A 21,910-nucleotide genomic window follows, 5' to 3' on the forward strand; every position below is an offset into this window, starting at 1 on the left:
TGAGTCTACAGCTCCCCTATACAGAATATGGTGGGTCAACAGCTCCCCTATACACAGTTTGTTGAGCCCACAACTCCCCTATTCACAGTACAATGATGCAACAGCTTCAATACAAAGTATAGTGGGCCCACAGCTCTCTTATACACAGTATTATAAGGTCACAGCTCCCCTTGACACAATATGGTGGACCCACAGCTCCCCTATATACAGTATACAGTATGATATCCTCACAGTCCCCAATACACAGTATGATATGCCCACAGCTCACCTATACACAGTATAGTAGGCCCTCAGTTCCTTTATGCACAGTAAGATGTGCCCACGGCTCCCCTATACACAGTATGATACCCCACTGGTCCCCTAAAACACAGTATAGCGATATCCACCATAGTCATTAAGACCCTCACAGTGGTCCGCACACTTTATGAGGGCCCCTCACTGTATGAGGGTCCCTCACTGAAGTCCTCATACAGCATGATGACCCCCATGGTAGGCCACACACTGTATAATGGCCCCCAAATTAGCTTGCACAGTGTATAATGGCCCCAACAATAGTCCCCACACTATACGATTGCCCCCACAGTAGGACCTCTTGACAAGTCCACTAGTAAAGCGCGGGCGGACCAACGCTATGATAACAGCACACACATCATGTCTCCCTGCTTTACCATAGACCCTAACTATATCAGAGTGCTGCACAAACTGATAAAGTTAAGCGTGGCGATAGCTCTGGGTGGGACCCCCTGAGTGAGGAACTTGGAGTGACTGCACCCTTTGATCCTCCCAGTAACCACGTTACTGCCTCGCAGCATGATCCAACGGTTCAGTATAATTACAGTGTTAACCAACTCGTATATTTTGCTATATTTCAGTGGTAAAAGAAAATTCTGAAATGTGTAAATTTATCAGAAACATGTAGCTATTTATTTATCAATCAATGAAGCTGTGTGTATTTTTTAGTGCCATGCTGACATTATTATTGATACAATTTTAGGATACATATGACATATTGATCACTCTTTATTGTTTTTATGGGGGGAATTGTGTTCACTAAAAAATTGTAAATCTGGTGTTTTTATATATTTTTTCTCAGCATGAAACACATATTTTAAATAATTTTAATACTGGAGATAACAGGGGTGCTGAGGTAAGAAGAAGTTGTTCACACTGCTGTGTACCTTGTTTTTATGATCTAATATTAGAGATACCTGAGGTGATAAAGTAAGAAGAAACCACTCACACTGCTGTCTACCCTGTCTTTGTGATCTAATTCTGGAGATATCAGGGTTACTGAGGTAAGAAAAGGCTGCTCACACTGCTGTGTACCATGTTTTTTTATCTAATACTAGGCATACCTGAGGTACTGAGGTAAGAAGTCGCTCACACTGCTGTCCAACCTGCCTTTGTGATCTAATACTGAAGATATCAGGGGTGCTGAGGTGAAAAGAGGCTGCTAACACTGATGTCCACCATGCCTTTGTGATCTTACCTCAGCATCCCTGATGTCGCCAGTATTAGAAGAGTCTGCTGACACTGCTGTCCAACCTGCCTTTGTGATCTAATACTGGATATATCTGTGGTGCTGAGGAAAGAAGAGGCTTCTAAAACTGATGTCCACCATGCCTTTGTGATCTAATACTGGAGATATCTGGGATGCTGAGGTAAGAAGTCGCTCACACTGCTCTCCAACCTGCCTTTGTGATCTAATACTGGAGATATTAGGGATGCTGAGGTAAGAAGAGGCTGCTAACACTGATGTCCACCATGCCTTTGTGATCTTACCTCAGCATCCCTGATATCTCCAGTATTAGAAGAGTCTGCTGACACTGAGCACGCTCTTCTTACCTCAGCAGCACTCAGGTATCTTCAGAAAGATAGGTTGGACAGCAGTCTTTTTGCATCTCATTACTGTAACCCATAATGTGCATAACTGATTGGATAAATAGCCATGGATTGATATGCTGTTCAATATGTAATTTTAGTTGACCATAGAAGGAGAAACATGGTAACATGGTATTTTGAGATTTTTCCCGACCTCTGCTTTCCATTTATACTGGTACAAAGTACCTTTATAGTTACCGTTCCAGTGACAGAAGCATCCTGCATAGAGTGGTGAAAAGAACTTTAAAGGTATGTGCCCACGATCAGGAGTTGCTGCGGGTTTGACGCTGCTTATTTATGCAGCGTCAAAACCGTAGTGGCCAGAAGATACAGCATAGTGGATGGGATTTCTAGAAATGCTGTATGTGCACCCGCAGATCACCCACGGAAACTGACATGCTGCGTGTCTTTCAGGTCCACAGCATGTCAATTTCTCTTGTGAAGACTCTAGTCTCCACAACAGAAGCCATTGTATTGGATGTGGTAAATCCACATGGTTCAGTGAATACATGCAGATTTGCCTGCGTGATTAGAACACATCGTTTTGGAGGCAGTTAAAATACGCTGCATCCAAAATGCTGCTACTTTAGCGATCGTTGGAACGTCCCCTAAGTGGTTTGTTTCATTACACACCACTGGAAGATGACCATATTAATTTTGGGACATGAAAGAGGAGTTTGTGTTTTAGAAAGATGCCACCGATAAAGCATTTTGCCTCTTTCATTTTTTTCAGCATAGGAATCTACTTTGATAAATTTGATGTATTTTAATGCCATGTGCACACATTGAGTATTTGGTGAGTTTTTTTACCTCACTATCTGTAAGCCAAAACCAGGAGTGGGTGATAAATACAGAAGTGGTGATGTGTTTCTATTATACTTTTCCTCTGACTGTTCCACTCCTGTTTTTTTAAAATACATTACATATTTTGGTAAAATAATGAAAAAATACTGAACGTGTGCACATGGCCTAAGACCAACTTTGTCTAACTAAGTCTAACTTAGTAAACTTAATTTAAGGGGACAATTTGATGTCATTCTTTTTTCCATTTCTCTTCCCTTTCTTACAATTTATTTTGAGACAAATTATCATAACGGCGCATGATGTATGTTAACACTAGAGCAATTCCTTTTGCTGTCCTTTTAAAAAAAGGGACTAGAAAAAGCAAACCACAGAAATCTTGTGCTAAATTTGTCAAAAATCTAATTTACTTGTTCAGCAAAAATGTGTGCGTTTTAAGCACCTGGTTTGTGGCATAAACTGAATGGAGAATTCCCCTATATACACACATGATACCCATGTTCATAAGTCGTATGTCAACGTTACAGCTGTGGCACATTGTGATGCAATGTTGAAACCAAAAGAATTTCCAATAAATTTGTTGTCCTTGTGACATGATAAAGACTAAATTAAAATTATTTCATGTTTTCATGTCTGAGTCAGATTGAATCATAGTTTTTGGCAGGGTAGCACTTAGAAAGGTCACCTTAAACAAATGTTTGCCAAAAAACTGATCTTTGCACTCTTAAACTTTTAAATTGCTATGTGGGTCTATTTCGACATAAAGAAAACTATTGCTTTGTTTTTATAGTAAGCAGTAGAGATTAATGAATCTTTTTAAAGGGATTCTGTCACCTACTTTTTCATATATAAGCTTTAGCCACCGCCATCAGGGGCTTATCTACAGCATTCTAAGGCTGCGTTTGTGGTAAAGATATATGAAAGGGGTCCTGGAAGACCTCAGGCTAGGATCACATTGCGTTAGGGCAATCCGTTTAGCGCTAGCGCTAGCGGATTGCTCTAACGCAATGTTTTTGTAGGGGCCGCATTTAGGGGTCGCGCTAACGTCCCCGCTCTCGCAGATCCCCGATCTGCGAGAGCGGGGAACGGACCTCGGGCGCGCCGCGGATGCTGCAAGCAGCATCCGAGGCGCGCTACAAAAGAACGGCACATCGCTAGTGCGAGCCGAAAAAGGCACGCGCTAGCGATGCGCTACAGGCGAAATTTACATTGCTGTCAATGGGTGCGCCAATGGACCCGTTGCACGGCGTTAATTGCGACATTTTCGCCGTGCAACGCTGTCCGTTAGCGATCAACCACTAACGCAATGTGAACCTAGCCTTAGACTGTTATACACATCTTTTATTAGCAAAAGACTTGCAAACATCAAATAATTTTGAAAAATTCAGTGAAGCTGTAGAATTGAAATTTAAAAGCAATATGTCACTTACTTTTTCATATATAAGCTGTGGCTTATCTACAGGGGTTTATCTAGGGCCTATCTACAGAATTCTGTAATGCTGTAGAGAAGACCCTGATATAACCTGAAAGATAAGAAAAACAAGTTAGATTATACTCACCTGGGGGGGCGGTCCAATGCGGTCCGGTCCGATGGGCATCAGGTCCAGGTCCAGCGCCTCCCATCTTCATGCGATGATGTCCTCTTCCTTGCTTCTGTCGCGGCTCCTGTGCAGGCATACTTTATCTGCCCTGTTGAGGGCAGCACAAACTACTGCAGTGCACAGGCATGGGGCTTCTCGGACCTTTCCCGATGCTTGCGCACTGCAGTAATTTGCTCTGCCCTCAACAGGGCAGATAAAGTATGCCTGTGCAGGAGCCGCAACAGGAAGCAAGGAAGAGGACGTCATTGTATAAAGATGGGAGGCACCGGACCAGGACCGCGACGCCCTTCAGACCGGACAGCACCGGACCACCCCTGGGTGAGTATAATCTAACTTGCTTTTCTTATCTTTCAGGTTATATCAGCATTACAGAATTCTGTAGATAAGCCCCTAATGGCGGTGGCCACAGCTTATATATGAAAAAGTAGGTGACATATTCCCTTTAAATTTTAATCCTACAGCTTCACTGAATTTTTCAAAATGATTTGATTTTTGCAAGTATTTTGCTAATAAAAGATGTGTATAACAGTCTAAGGTCTCCCAGGACCGCTTTCATAAATCTTTACCATAAACGCAGCCTTAGTGACCTCAATTTAAATGGCTGTTAGGAAATGGATGGTAATCGTTATTCATTGCTGTGCTGTCACACACTATCTGTATAGTTTATTCAGTGTTTTATGGCTTTCTCTCACTTTCTCAATGGCTAAGCTGTTAGATGTGATGTTCTTTCACTATTCAGATTCACCACAAATTGGCTACCACTTTTCCTGTTTCTGCTTTTGTGTGATAATCCCTCCTGATTAGCTGTGATATACTGTGTGATGGCATAGCACTATGAGGAAGCTCATTGGCCTGCCACCCAAGGACCAGTGAGCCTTCTCTGGCTCACACAATCTTCTGCTATGTAAAATGGTAGTGAACATTTTTGGGTGATTTACGTAAATTGAAATTGAAACTGTTCTAATTCACCGGCTTAAGCGAATTCCAAAAAAATCAACATGAATATGTGTAACGCTCGCACCCTGACTGGTTGGCGTGAGAGTGGGGGTTGTGGCCCCACTGTGCCACAAACCAGACTACCCTGGAAGGGGTGTGACTAAACAGCTACCTTGGTGTTCACTGGAGCCTTTGATGGTGAGGTCAGGCTTGTGTGGCAGGTAGCTGCCAGGTACCACTCCAGGGTGGTGTCTGGCTTTGGCTGCTGATCCCACCGGGGTACGGAACGGTAGGACTGGAGCAGACATCGGGCTTGAATGGTGGGCAGGCACAGCTGAGACACAGGCAGGCTGGCACGGCTGAGACACAGGCTGGCGGGCACGGCTGAGACACAGGCAGGTGGGCACGGCTGAGACATAGGCAGGCGGGCACAGCTGAGACACTAGCAGGTGGGCATGGCTGAGACACTGGCAGGTGGGCACGGCTGAGACACTGGCAGGCGGGCACGGCTGGCACTCTGGCAGGACAGGCAGACATGGCTGGTACTCTGGCAGGACAGGTACTGACTAGGTAGGGAACGGAATACAGGCAGGTATATGGTAACAGGTAGGGACCTGTTCAGACAGGAGAATATATGGGAACAGGTAGGGACCTGACCCCCAGATTGCAGAACTGAAGTAGAGCAGGACCTCAAGGAGTGGATGCAAAGCAGAAACACAAGAGGTGGAACTAAGAGCAGAAATGTAGGAGGCGGTGCAAAGAGCAGAACTGCAGGAGGCGGAGCTAAGAGCAGAACCGCAGGAGGCAAAGCTAAGAGCAGAACCGCAGGAGACAGAGCTATGGGCAGAGCTGAAAGAGGTGGAGCCAAGAGCCGAACCGCTGGAGGCGGAGCCAAGAGCAGAACTGCTGGAGGCGGAGCCAAGAGCAGAACCACTGGAGGCAGAGCCAAGATCAGAACTGCTGGGGGCAAAGCCAAGAGCAGAAAGGTGCAGAGCCACAGGTTGCAGTGAGCAGATCAGAGCTGCAAGGTGCACAGCAGAAGAGAGCAGAGCTGCAAGTTTGCGGCGAGCAGAGCAGAGAGACGCAGAGCCACAGGTTGCACCGAGTAGAGCTGGCCCGCAAGGTTGCAGCAAGCAGAGCAGTGCCGTAAGGTTGCAGCGAGAAGAGCAGGGAGGCCCCGAGCCACAAGGGTACTCACAGTTGAGTGGGAAAGGCAAACAGACAGGGAAACAACAGGAACAGATATAGACCAGAGTACAGACAGGGACGGACACGGGAACAAGAACAGGACAAGGATTTAGGCCTGGGTATGCAGTCCCCAGAATGGCAGAGACAGGACAGGACCTGGCAGCTCAGTAGCAAGACACTAACTGAGGGAGAAAGTTGCTCAGGCATCCTCCAATGGGTGGGGATGCCTTAGGTACCTGAAGCCTCTTGGCAATTGGCAGGGGACTCCTTAGGAAGGTGCACACAGTCTCAATAAGAATCAGGAATTGCCAGCGCCGCCCCCCCTATGCACACAGCCAGGAAACGTGCACAGAGCAGGCAGAACACATGAGGCACACAGCATGGAACCGGCAGAAGAAAGAACTCACAGCATGGCCTGGAGTAGTGAATAAGTTGGTGTGTAAGGCATAACATGGGTACAAGTGCTATCCTAACCATGGATGCTTGTAGTACTCATCCGATATAAACGATCCTGTGCCCCTGCCCTTAGAGATTATGATCACCCTCTTACATGTTAACATAGGACCCATTCTTTGATATCACTCTCACAATTCTTGTACCCATCGAACTTGTGAGTTTTTGGAGAGTTTCTGCTTGTATTTCTTTGCATGAAGTCAGAATAGCCTCCCAGAGCTGCTGTTTTGATGTGAACTGCCTCCCACCCTCATAGATCTTTTGCTTGATAATACTCCAAAGGTTCTCTATAGGGTTGAGGTCAGGGGAAGATGGTGGCCACACCATGAGTTTATCTCCTTTTATGCCCATAGCAGCCAATGACTCAGAGGTATTCTTTGCAGCATGAGATGGTGCATTGTCATGCATGAAGATGATTTTGCTCTTGAAGGCACTTTTCTGCTTTTTATACCATGGAAGAAAGTTGTCAGTCAGAAACTCTATATACTTTGCAGAGGTCATTTTCACACCTTCAGGGACCTTAAAGGGCCCTACCAGCTGTTTCCCCATGATTCCAGCCCAAAACATGACTCCTCCACCTCCTTTCTGACGTCGCAGCCTTGTTGGGACATGGTGGCCATCCACCAACCATCCACTACTCCATCCATCTGGACCACCCAGGGTTGCTCGACACTCATCAGTAAACAAGACCGTTTGAAAATTAGTCTTCATGTATGTCTGGGCCCACTACAACCGTGTCTGCTTGTGAAAACTGTTTAGCGGTAGCCGAATAGTAGGTTTATGCACCACAGCAAGCCTTTGAAGGATCCTACACCTTGAAGTTCGAGGGACTCCAGAGGCACCAGCAGCTTCAAATATCTGTTTGCTGGTTTGTAATGGCTTTTTAACAGCTGCTCTCTTAATCCAATGAACTTGCCTGGCAGAAACCTTCCTCATTATGCCTTTATCAGCACGAATACGTCTGTGCTCAGATTCAGCCACAAATCTCTTAACAGTACGATGATCACGCTTAAGTTTTCAGGAAATATCTATTGTTTTCATCCCTTGACCAAGGCATTGCACAATATGATGCTTTTCGGCAGCAGAGAGATCCTTTTTCTTTCCCATGGTACTTGAAAACTGTGGCCTGCTTAATAATGTGGAACATCATTTTTAGGTAGTTTTCCGTTAATTAGAGTCACCTGGAAAACTAATTCTTAATCACATGTGTTTAAGATTGATATCAGTGATCCATTGGGCTCTGAGACACAATACCATCCATGAGTTTATTTGAAAAACAAAACAATTAAATCTTTATGACACTTAAATCCAATTTGCATAATAATTTGGAACACGGTGTAATTTTTTTTTTATTTTAGTCTTCTGATTCTGGCTCAATCTAGAGGTCCTCAAAGCTCCTCCCAGGGTCCTCGGTGTGAGCATCAGGGCGGTCGCCATCGAGTAAGTACCTTTTTTTTTATTTCCACTTTATGTTGTTTTGAGTCTGTCTTTGTTTTTGTCTTTTTTAACAGGCTTCACAGCGTGCTCCGGACTCGGACGGTGTGGAGGCCGGACTAGATATCAACCTCTTCATCGGTCTAATCCGAGAGCGGGAGGCGCTGTGGAACATGGGGGACCGCTGCCATGCAGATCTTGGTGTTACCCGTCGGCTCTGGGAGCAAATATGCCAACGACTTCTGGACAACTGGGAGGACCTCGATGTCCGGGCCCAGAATCAAGCAAGTAAGTATTCACAGTTCAGTTATGTTGCTGGATGTAATGTGTTGTATACTAACCAATTTGTGCTTTCACTTTACAGGCGAAAGAGTTGTCAAGCGGTGGTGGTCAGTCAGGGATCGCTTCAAGAAGGAATTCAACAAAAAGATGCAGGCCCCAAGTGGATCGGGAGGACGCAGGAGCAAATATAAATATGCTAGAGCCCTGTCGTTCCTCCGGTCGATGATGGTAAGCAGAAGGTAAATATTACCCACCCCATTTAATAAAAAATGTTTACATGTCTAACACTTTTTGGGGGGTTTCAGCCAGGGCCAAGCAATATCAATATATTAATTACATTTTTTTTCTTTGCTCCACAGCACCGTCTGCAGCACTCGAGAGCCTGCAGACTTGAACCCTTCTGGAGCGATCCCTCAGGAGACTGCCACTGCGGGACACTTCGACAGACCCAACCCCTCTGCACCTTCCCAGCCTTCCCTCACATCTGATCCCTCGATCCCATCCACCAGCGCTGGAGCATCGTGGCCGACTGCGTTACATGAAGCTGCTGGTGAGGATATAGCTTTTCCTTTACCTCACCACTCTGATGCTGCCACCTCTAGAACACCTGTGGGTTCTGGGCGGCAGCGCCAGAGGGGTCACGAAAAGAGCTATGCACCCGAGTTCTTGCATCTGAATGCAGCCTTCCAGAACTGTCTGAAACTGTTATCTGAGCAAATGACTGCAGGATTTAATTTGCTCAACAACAGTATTTTTGAGTTGCACACACATCTGGATAGGATGCATTCACATGCAAGTAAATCGCCAAACCACTCCTTTGTCCAGGCAGTACTTGACAAGCTATCTCCTGACCATGACAGATGCATGTAATGCAAGCCTGCCAGTTTCCCCTAGTGCATGTTACCTCTCAAGCCCCTCCACCCACCCCGGTAGTTTCCTCCACCACCTTCCCCCTTCCAGCCACTGTCCCTCCTCCCCCTCCTACACAATACCATCATTCTGCCTGTACCAGCACTCTGCCCCGTACCAGCACTCTTCCCCGTACCAGTTCCCAACCACATCACCTGCACCTCCACTCCCTGCCCAACCTCTACTCCCTGCCCACTACCACCAGTCTCCTTCCACACCCATTATGCCCACAACACAACCCTCTTCTCCACCCACCACCTCTTCTGTCTCCCAATCCCTCCACTCCACCCCTCAAATCTTCCAAAATCCCAACACTACTCCCTCTTTTATGTCCACAAGTTCTATTTCTTTCTCCACCCCTTCACCTTCTGTTTTTCCTCCTGATCCATCACCAACCACCACAATCCTCTCTCCACACTCCCACTGTCGAAGTGTCCCAGTCTGACAGACCCTCACTATTATTATTAACCTTTTTAAATTTATAAAACTTTTGTAAATAATTTGCAAATAAAACAGATTTATTGGTTTAAAAATTTTTGTCTTTCATTTATTAAATTATAAGGTTAAATACTTTAGGTAAAACAAAGTACAATACTTTGGGTAAAACCCAACGAGGTACAATACGTTGGGTAAAACCCAACCAGGTATAATACTTTGGGTAAAAAAGGTACAATACAACCAAACAGGTACAATACATTGGGTAAAACATATAAAAAACTTTGGGTAAATCCCAACCAGGTACAATATAACCAAACAGGTACAATATATTGGGTAAAACATGTAAAAAAAACTTTGGGTAAATCCCAACAAGGTACAATACTTTGGTTAAAAAAAGGTTCAAGACTTTGGGTAATATGGTCCAAGACATAATTTTCACACTCTCTCATCCTGCCAGTCTACTCTTCCTTGAGGTGAAATGAAGTATTCAGCATATTTGTCCCTCATTCTGGAAACTGACACAGAACTTCTATAAGTAATGTCGTGATAATCAGGCAAGGTGGTTTCTTCTAAGTTGTCATCAATGGAAATCTGTTCCTTGCATATAACAAAATTGTGCAGGACCACGCAAGCTTTAACCACCTCGTCAACAGTGTCAGTCTTCAGGTTGATAGCGGTTAACAGAACTCGCCATTTTGCTGTTAGAATCCGAAAAGCACACTCCACCATTCTGCGTGGTCGTGTTGGTCGGTAATTAAAAATTCTTTTAGTTGGCGTCAATCCACTACTTGAGTAAGGCTTAAGCAGGTGTTCCGAGAGTTGGAAGGCTTCATCTCCAACACAAACAAAATGCATTGGTGGCCCCAAGGTTTCAGGCAATGGTCTTGGTGGTTGAAATTGAAATGTGTTTCCATAGAGATGATGCCCCATTGCAAATACCGTATTTTCCGGCGTATAAGACGACTGGGCGTATAAGACGACCCCCCAACTTTACCAGTTAAAATATAAAATCTTCTTAAAAGTCGGGGGTCTTCTTATACACCCTATGTCGTCTTATAGGGCCGGTGAATATGTGCCTTTTGGGGGGGGGGGAGTGATCCTGATGCCGAGGGGGCGTCTCACAGGAAAGTGAGTATCCCCCATTACCTTATCGTAGCGGTGCAGCGTGGGGGTCTCAGTGCTGGGAGTGGCGGCGGCGGCTGCTGTGCTCTGGTGCGGCGGCTGCTGTGCTCTGGTGCGGCGGCTCCTCTGCTGTGCGGTGGCGGTGGCGGCGGCATATCTTTATCCAGTTGGGGCTCCTCCGGCATCTCCTTAGCCCTGGAGGCCCCGCCGCAACTCCATCGGTGCAATGCAGCGGCCATTTTCCCGGAGGCAGCTCAATAGGTGCGATGCGGTGGCCTCCGGGAAAATGGCCGCTGCTCAGATTCAGATCTCGTCCCGAAATCTCGGGACACGAGATCTGAATCTGAGCAGCGGCCATTTTCCCGGAGGCCACCACATTGCACCGATGGAGTTGCGGCGGGGCCTCCAGGGCTAAGGAGATGCCGGAGGAGCCCCAACTGGATAAAGATACGCCGCTGCCGCCGCCACCTCACAGCACAGAGGCCCCACACAGAAGAGGAGCCGCCGCACCAGAACACAGCAGCCGCCGCCGCTCCCAGCACTGACACCCCCACGCTGCACCGCTAGGATAAGGTAATGGGGATTACTCACTTTCCTGTGAGACGCCCCCTCGGCATCAGGATCACTCCCCCTCCCCACCCACCATATACACCGGCGTACACGACGATTCCCGGCGTATAAGACGACCCCCGACTTTTAAGAAGATTTTCGGGGGTTAAAAAGTCGTCTTATACGCCGGAAAATACGGTACTTTAACCCCTTCATGCCCTTTGGATTTTCCATTTTTCCGTGTTTGTTTTTTGCTCCCCTTCTTCCCAGAGCCATAACTTTTTTATTTTTTCCATCAATATAGCCATCTGAGGGCTTATTTTTTGCGAAACAAGTAGTACTTTTGAACGACATCATTGGTTTTAGCATGTCATGTACTAGAAAACGGGAAAAAAATTCCAAGTGCAGTGAAATTGCAAAAAAAGTGCAATCCCACACTTGTTTTTTGATTGGCTTTTTTACTAGGTTCACTAAATGCTAAAACTGACCTGCCATTATGATTCTACAGATCAGTACGTACGAGTTCATAGACACCAAACATGGCTAGGTTCTCTTTTATCTAAGTGGTAAAAAAAAATTCCAAACTATGCTGAAAAAAAAAAATGGGGAATTTTCCGCTACCCGTAGCGTCTCCATTTTTCATGATCTGGGGTCGGGTGAGGGCTTATTTTTGCATGCTGAGCTGACGTTTTTAATGATAGCATTTTGGTGCAGATATGTTCTTTTGATCGCCCATTATTGCATTTTAATACAATGTCGCAGCAACCAGAAAAACGTAATTCTGGCGTTTTGAATTTTTTTCTCGCTACGCCGTTTAGCGATCAGGTTAATCCTTTTTTTATTGATAGATCGGGCGATTCTGAACGCGGCGATACCAAATATGTGTAGGTTTGATTTTTTTTATTGATTTATTTTGAATGGGGCGAAAGGGGTGTGATTTAAACTTTTATATTTTTTTTTATTTTTTTCACATTTTTTTCACTTTTTTTTTTATTTTTGCCATGCTTCAATAGCCTCCATAGGAGGCTAGAAGGTGGCACAACGCGATCGGCTCTGCTACATAGCGGCGATTATCAGATCACTGCTATGCAGCAGAAATGCAGGTGTGCTATGAGCGCCGACCACAGGGTGGCGCTCACAGCAGGCTGGCATCAGTAACCATAGAGGTCTCAAGGACCTCTATGGTTACAATGCAGAAGCATCGCTGACCCCCGATCATGTGACGGAGGTCGGCGATGTGCTCATTTCCGGCCGCCCAGCCAGAAGCGCCGGTTAAATGCCGCTGTCAGCGTTTGACAGCGGCATTTAACTAGTTAATAGCTGCGGGTGAATCGCGATTTCACCCGCTGCTATTGCGGACACATGTCAGCTGTTGAAAACAGCTGACATGTCCCGGCTTTGATGCGGGCTCACCGCGGAGCCCACATCAAAGCAGGGGATCTGACCTCGGACGTACTATCCCGTCCGAGGTCAGAAAGAGGTTAAATACTTGGGAATTATTGGAGCAGCCATAGGCCCCAATATCGACCGCTATAAATTTGTATTCAGCGTCGGCGATGGCCATGAGCACAATGGAGAAATATTTTTTGTAGTTAAAAAATTCCGCTCCATATGCAGCAGGTTTCACAACTCGGATATGTTTCCCATCCACTGCACTTAAGCAATTGGGAAACTGACAAATTTGTTGGAATCTCCAGCCAACTCTCCGTTGCGGGATGTGGTATAAACTCGCCATGTGAAGAGTCCCACAATGCATGGCAGGTGTGCTTCACTATTCTGGATATTGTGGAAATCCCAAGTCTGGACTGGAAATAGAGTGACGAAAGGGATTCTCCAGTTGCAAAATACCAGCAATAACAGTACAGTTATAAGTCTGCTTTAACAGTAGGAGATACAATAAAAATAAATATTAAAAACTACCAGCAACAATATTACAGTTATAAGTGTGCTTTACCAGTAGGAGATACAATAAAAATGGCTTACCTAAGAGTCACCATCAGACGCTCCGCCGGTGAAACTGAGAAGTGGCAATATGTATCACTTCTTGCGATGAGTGTCCAATCCGCTCCACCAACAAGTCAAAGTTCTCCGCTTTCATCCGCACATATCTGAAAAACTTCTCAGGATTTCCTCGTAACCCCATGTATTAAGTAGAAAAAACCCCACGCGTCATTCTCTGTGCTGTTATTGGGTGAATCCAAAAACGCCTTTGCCACAGATGCATGATGCACTGCTGTCTCTCTCGCTTCTTCTCCAGAATAATCGCTTTCAAACGATTTGCCTCAAAAGTGAAATCCACAGATATCTTCAGAATGTTTGCCATCACGCCTTCCATCTTCGCAACTTGCTCCTCTACAACCTGCCAAAGATGGGCTGTAGGAATACTGTATATATAGGTTTTCAGTACCCAATCACGTTTGGGAGCCTCCCATGGCCGTTTTTAAAGACCAGATCTGTTGTAAAACAGATAAAAAAACGGATGAAACGGATGGGATGGATCCGGTTGTTAGCCAGATCCGTTAGATGGTTCTGGCGAAAAGCTGGATCCTTCGCATCAGTTTTCCACAATTTATGCCAGATCCGTTGCTCCGGCATGATGCTGGATTTAGAATGATGGCAAAAACCTGATGTGTGAAAGGGGTCTAACTCCCATTCATTTCTATGGGAATAACAAAAACAAAGTAGCTCAACCATGCCCATTGCCACATGGACACAGATCTTCCCATTTCAGTCATGAAAGGCTGAGTTGGGAATTCTCCTTAAAATAAACAAATGTACATATCATTGGGACAAACGGCCATATGCTTGCTTACAGGAATAAAACACGTGAATCATCTAGATTTTAAATTGTTCACCAACAGGCTATATGTCATGAAATACTATAAAATAACTAGCATTGATTTCCAGTAGATGGAGTTCATGCACTTACAGGAAACCCAATCTTATACATTACACTATTTAGGTTACAGAGTAATGAACAAATATAGGAAAATGATTACATTTTACAATATAATTTCCTACTTTGAATAAATAAATGACAAAGCAGTAATGCTAAGTCAATATAAGTCCATTTCTAACCAGGTTTCTCTTCTAATATGAGTAGTGAGGATGGAGCACAGTTTAATTTCCTTCTTGGGTAAACGTAACATAGTCTTTTACATCACTCTTAAGGCCCCGTCACACATAGCGAGATCGCTAGCGAGATCGCTGCTGAGTCACAAGTTTTGTGATGCAACAGCGACTTCAGTAGCGATCTCGCTATGTGTGACACGTACCAGCGATCAGGCCCCTGCTGCGAGATCGCTGGTCGTGTCGGAATGGCCTGGGCCGTTTTCTGGTCGTTGAGGTCCCTCTGACATCGCTGAATCGGTGTGTGTGACACCGATCCAGCGATGTCTTCACTGGTAACCAGGGTAAACATCGGGTTACTAAGCGCAGGGCCGTGCTTAGTAACCCGATGTTTACCCTGGTTACCAGCGTAAATGTAAAAAAAAACAAACAGTACATACTCACCATCTGATGTCCGTCAGGTCCCTTGGCGTCTGCTTCCTGCTCTGACTGAGATCCGGCCGTACAGTGAGAGCAGAGCACAGCAGTGACGTCACCGCTGCGCTCTGCTCTCACTGTACGGCTGCACTCAGAGCAGGAAGCAGACGGCAAGGGACCTGACGGACATCAGATGGTGAGTATGTAGTGTTTGGTTTTTTTTACATTTACGCTGGTAACCAGGGTAAACATCGGGTTACTAAGCGCGGCCCTGCGCTTAGTAACCCGATGTTTACCTTGGTTACCCGAGTGCTGCAGGGGGACTTCGGCATCGTTGAAGACAGTTTCAACGATGCCGAAGTCGTTCCCCTGATCGTTGGTCACTGGAGAGAGCGGTCTGTGTGACAGCTCCCCAGCGACCACACAACGACTTACCAACGATCACGGCCAGGTCGTATCGCTGGTCGTGATCGTTGGTAAATCGCTATGTGTGACGGGGCCTTTATTTACAGTGGTCTTTGGTCAATAATGGAAAATTAATGTGTTTGTGTGTGTGGTGTAGTGTGTTTGGTATAATTTCTAAAAATGAATTGTGATGATGTCTCCACATAATAATGCTGTCAAGTTATTGCCAGAAACAATGGGCACCTACCCCGTGCCACGAGCTAGAGGAACTTTAGGCTATGAAACAACGGTAGTTTCCAGCTCCAGTTAAAACCAAGTCCTATTATTGACATATTAAAAAAGTGACTCCATGATTGAAGGGAAAGTGGAGGCAGAAAAGATGTTTGATGAACAGGTGCATCGCATTTTTTGGGGGGAGTCTCAACCGGACTTTAACCTTCTACCTGTATTATTGAAGACTAGAGCTAAAGCAATGAGCCTTGGGCTCTACTGACAAGTTTGGGAGAATTTTGCTTACTTGACCTGTAATGCAGGCAGTGACCCCCACAGGCAGATTATATTCGTACATACACATAGATTGTAAATAACAGCATATTTCTATGTCCCCATATTCTAGAGTGAGAATAAAAGAAATATTATTTTCTCCCAATAAAATTACTAAAAACTAGTAACAAATAATATCATTTTTACTGTAGCTTTTTTTAAAATAATAATAATAAACATCACAAATCAACAAATAACTTGGACACAGTTAGTGTCCCTGTAATTGTAACGACCCCCACAACCCAGCGATCAGATTATTGAAGGGGATCGGTAAATGGCACAAAAAAAGTCGCGATTTACATTTTTTCTCTATTAAACTCATAAAAAAATATAATAAAAATGTAACGCTTAGGCTGTGTTCAGACGTAGCATAAACGCTGCATTTTATCAGACTATTTTTCTGCAAGTGTCCGCACTACATGACGCAATAGCAATCTTCCCTGAATATTGCATGTTTGCCACTTTTCTTTATGCGTTTTCCCCCATATTTGATGCATTTTTTGTACAGATTTTATACTACAGAAAAGCTTAAAAATGAAAATGCATTTTTTTTTCCTTGCCTTTTTTTTCCAGGCTCCACCTAGAAGCCTGTAGAGGAAAAAAAAAACCACCCAAACCACAATCTTTAGATGCACCGAGGGCACAGACCTCATGAAATCACATCCATTTTCTGCTACTTTTTTGCACAGAAATTTTACTGTCTTTAACTTTCAAAGTAAAGTGGATGTGATTTCATGAAAACTGCGTCTACTCTTCTTGTAAAGATGCTGAACTGTGCGGTTTTGGTGCTTTTTTTTCTTTATGTGAAGCCTAAAAAATAAAATAAATGCAAATAAAAAATTGCAGTTATATTTTAAAGTGTAGAATCAAAGCTTTTCTGTAGTATAATAAAATGCATTAAAAACGAGTCTTCACATCTGCAACAAAAATGCATCAAGGGAGGGGAAAAAAGGCATAAAGATTAGTGACATATACTCATTACTCGAGATTTCTCGAGCACACTCGGGTGTCCTCCGAGTATTTTTTAGTGCTCGGAGATTTAGTTTTTCTTGCCACAGCTGAATGATTTACATCTGTTAGCCATCATAAGTACATGTGGGGGTTGCCTGGTGGCTAGGGAATCCCCACATGTACTTATACTGGCTAACAGATGTAAATCATTCAGCTGCGGCAATGAAAACTAAGGACACCCGAGCATGCTCGAGAAATCTCGAATAACGAGTATACTCGCTCATCACTAATAAAGATGCAACAAAAATGCAACAATGAGAGAAGATTGTTATTGCTGAGTTGGGTGCGGACACCTGAAGAAAGCAAAAGACACAGTATTTACCCTATGTGTGAACACAGCATTATACACACAAAAAAGCCAGAGGTCATATAGTGAAGATACATAAGGCCATTTTCACACGTCAGTGGCTCCGGTACGTGTGGTGACAGTTTCCTCACGTACCGGCGACACTGACACATGTAGACACATTTAAATCAATGTGTCTCTGCAGATGTCAGCGTGTTTTCACAGACCGTGTGTCCGTGTGCAAAACACAGAGACATGTCAGTGTTTGTGTTAGCGCACGGATCACACGGACCCATTAAAGTCAATGGGTGCCTGTAAACACGTACCGCACACGGATCACATCCGTGTGCTATCTGTGTGCATTTTTAAATGTATAGGGTTAACGGTCTAAGCAATTGTATCAATACCAGACAGGTGTCTAGACATTACTTGGACCAAAGTTTGCCATAAGTCTATGTAGCGCCCCCACTGCCGCAGGGCCGAGGGGTACCCGGTACCGGGCCTCTGAGTCTCTGCTCTGGGGTTGTCACGGTGGCTAGGCCCGGTCCATGACCCTGCTGAGGGGCGTACAGTGATAGATATGAATGATGGTGAGGCTGTGGTGGTGCGGTGCAGTAAATAACGAGGACACCAGGTTGCAGTCTCTTTACCTCTTTACTGAAGATCTCTGGGTCCTCAGTCCAGAATCCGGACAACCAGGCTGCGCAAGTCCGGCCGGTCCAATGGCACCTCCAGAGCTCTCTTAACAGGTGGAAATCGGTGCCTTCCTTCTAGCGCTATGTGTTGCGGTCCTTCCCTGCTGTGCTTACGGAAAGTCCCCACAACTGTTGTGTCCGTTTCTTAAGTTCCCTCACAACTCGATTAGATGATGTTCTGCTAATCCTCCGTCCCTCCCTGATGTTACGGTTGGAACGGCACCCGTATGACGGGTAGGCTCGGAGATCTTCCGGGACCCTAGAGTCGCCCCTCTCCACAAGTTGCCCCCCAAGACTGCATAGGTGATTTAAGTGAGACAGCCCGCCTTAGACTGACTGTCCTGCCGTTGGTTCAGAGTATTGCTTGAAGCTGAATATTGTAATACTCCCTCGGCGTTCCGGCCGCCGGTTGTGCGCCTCAGTAGGATGTTGCCTTGGTCTTACAGCATGACCCCTACTGGTATTCTCCTTGTTGCTTTGATCTCGTTTCTCACTCAGCACAATCTATCTCGCTTCCAGTCCCTTCTTGGGTACCGCCGCTATACTGAGCAGGCACGGTCCCGTTACGTTCGCTCAAGTTGCCAAGCCTCTGTCAGGATCCCACCCCTGACAGAGACCCTACCGAATCTTCTCCTGCAACACCCTCTGCCACAGGATGTTGCCTGGCTCCAACCCAGTCAGCTTCTGACTAACTTCCTGCCTGACCCCCAGTTTACCCACTATGGTGGGGAGTGGCCTAGTGAATAGAACCCTTAGCTCCCCCTGGTGGCCCGGCTGTGAAATGTATTGGTGTCTGTGATACCTGATCAGATGAACTCCTTCAGTGCCATCAGACGTACCATAGCTCCCCTTAGTGGCGGAGCCACAGTACTGCAACGACCAGGACTCTGGGGCGCTGCATCTAGACAGCATTTAAGGCTCTGAGGTGAAGTTGGCATGTTATCAGATTGCTGGCATCTCTGGTGACTTTGGATAATATTATGGCCCCCCGTGTGGACACAGAGCGGCTAATAAGTTTGGTGGAGCAACATCCTGAACTTTGGAGCACACGATCTGAAGGATACCATGACAGGCTGGCGATTGAACGTGGTTGGTTTGCTGTAGCTGAGCAGCTCTACCCCAGACCTGGTTCGTCTACATATTCAGCAAAGCAGGCCAAGTTTGGCAAGTTACCCCATAGATATTCCTTGTTTAATTTAACATGGAATTAATATAAACATATTAAACTACTTCACATTGTGCTTTATATATGTTATGGTACATGTCTTACCATCCTAAACATTAGGCTTATGTGTTATTAAGCTTTGTATTTATAAGGACCTTATCATATACACTTTACAATATTCTTAGTAGTTTACAGTATGTTCCCTGTGTTTAATATCATAATTACTCATGAACCATGCTTGTTAGAAATGGCACAAAAATGCAGTGTGTGTCTGTGGCAGCATTTTAGTTATGGTGTGAATCTTTATTTATGAAAAAGAACTATAATTTATTTTGTTTTTTGGCACACAAATTAATACCTAGGTAATTCAAGGCCTACTTGTCTGGCATGTGCACAGATTGCATTTTTTTACCACACTTCTCTGGCGTACCAAAATGTGTTAGATCATATTTTACACTGTGACCTGTATCCAAGCATATCTCTACAGATGTCTAACATTAGTTGCTCATATGCTTAACTACATAGTTTTTTTATATGTGTTAATTGACTGGTGTAATATATGCAAAAAGGTTTGCACTTAAAGTCTCTCAGACATTGTTCCAAACAAAGAATAAAGATTACAATTTTAAACATGTAAAGATCATCATGTGCTGCCTGCTATTCTTAATCCAACATGCACAAAAATTCAAACATAGTAGCCCCTTGGAGTGTTTGCTTTTAACATGTCTTGCTGGCCACACCACAGTTTGTATGTGACTGAGTTAAATCCAATGTTTAGGCTTCATTCATGCCATCATACAAAATTATTCACACAAGGCAAGCCCTTACATATGGCTAATGCTCATTGGTAATTGTGGTAATGTTTGTGTTGTTATACCCAGCCAAAGTCCTTCAGGCTATGTTTGTTCAAACAGTTTAGAACAGTGCTCATGGTGGACAATCATTATTTTTTTAAATTACACCATGGCGCTAAATGGTCACACACTTCTTAGGGACCAGGCATGATGATCAAAATCATACTACTTTTTAAATCCAACATAGCTGAATACATTGTATTGTTGTTTAATGAATATTTTATTATTTGCGGGAATGTGACTTGTTGTTTTTAAACTTTCCCAACAGTTGATTTGGTTAAACGGCGATGGCGCTCAGCGAGGGACCAGTTTAGGCGGGAATTTAATCCACTCCACGTCAGGTGCTTCAAAAAAGCGTCAATATGTGTTCTACAGAAACTTAGCCTTTCTTCGCCCAATCCTGGAGCTAAATCCGTAAGTGTCACTGTGTATGATTTTACAAACATATTAAACTACACTGCATTTTAACATATTTCCTAATATTAAACATTTCGAAACATTCATGTAAATCTGTGATCAAGAGTTATCTTTCATAAGTACATTTGTGTTTTAAATAATACTCATGTTTATATGTTCAATTACCAAAAAGCAACATGTTCGAGACATAACTTCATTTGTTATCAAAAACTAGGTTTTTTAATGTTATTTTGGATTACTTTAACATTGTGACATTGTTAATGTTGTTTTATCCTAGGACTGATAACAACCTTGAAGACTCTGATGAATCGCCAACAACAGCAAGATCAGTGTCATATACCTCGCCATTGGAGACCGAAGTCCCAGCAGACCTGACTCCAGCACACTGATGAACAGGTGTCTGATGCTGCTGAAACCTCCACTGATGCTGGTCCTGGAAGTACCCAAAGAACAATCCCAACAACATCACAAATAGCCCCAGCACTACAGGCAGCATCAACATCCAATCTACCTCAGTATCTTTTACACACTCTCTCCGAGATAAGTGAACCAGGCAACATGAACAGCCACGTATGCTGCCCGAGCTCATTGATGCTCGAGTTTTATCCATACTAAATTCCATGACACCTGAAAATTCTGTAGATCGGTTTTGTCACGAGGCCGAGGCAAAGTTCCTGATGAACGTCAGAAACGGGTACGGGCTGCAATCTTGATCCTCATTGCTGCACGCCAAGGAGAGCAGAACCCAAACCCGGTGCTAGGACCCATTGAACAATGGCGAGCTGCACAGCATCAAATACAGATGCCATCTGCTACCAACATAACACATACACAAAATATAGGTACACTATCTTCAGGGGCCAACCCTGGGGCAGAAACACAACAATCACAGCAAATGCCTGCGCCCTCGTCCACCCATCTCCTGCCTCCAGACATCCTTATCCACAAATGTTTGCTCCTGTTTGGTTTCCTCCTGCCCGTTGCTACACCCATGATTATGTGCAAATGTCTGATCCAGCCTCAGTGCCTCATGCCCGTGCCAGTAGTCAGCAATATGGGCAAATGTCTGATTCAAGCACCACCTACAGCCAAAATTCTGAAACAATGTCCTCAAGCATGTCTGTGGGTGATAGTAGTGGTGCTCATTTTGCTATGCCACAGCCCTACAATCTGCCATCAAGGCACCAGACACCTGTGGCGAGCCAATTTGGTCTGCACAAGCGTATGCCAAGAGGTGATACCTATAGTAGTTCGCAATCATATCTGAGCCAGATTATTGACTCGCAACCTACTCTACCTCAGCCACAAAGTGTTTCATAAACATTTTTGGATGAGTCTTACAAAACATACATAAAACAAGGGGATGGCGCTCGTCGGGCGTAGGGGAGTAGCACCAGCACTCTTCACACAGCGCACAGATCTGTGACATTAACAGCCTTATAACAGGTAATTGC

Source organism: Ranitomeya variabilis, chromosome 3, assembly GCF_051348905.1.
Source record: "Ranitomeya variabilis isolate aRanVar5 chromosome 3, aRanVar5.hap1, whole genome shotgun sequence".
In the NCBI taxonomy this organism is placed as follows: domain Eukaryota; kingdom Metazoa; phylum Chordata; class Amphibia; order Anura; family Dendrobatidae; genus Ranitomeya; species Ranitomeya variabilis.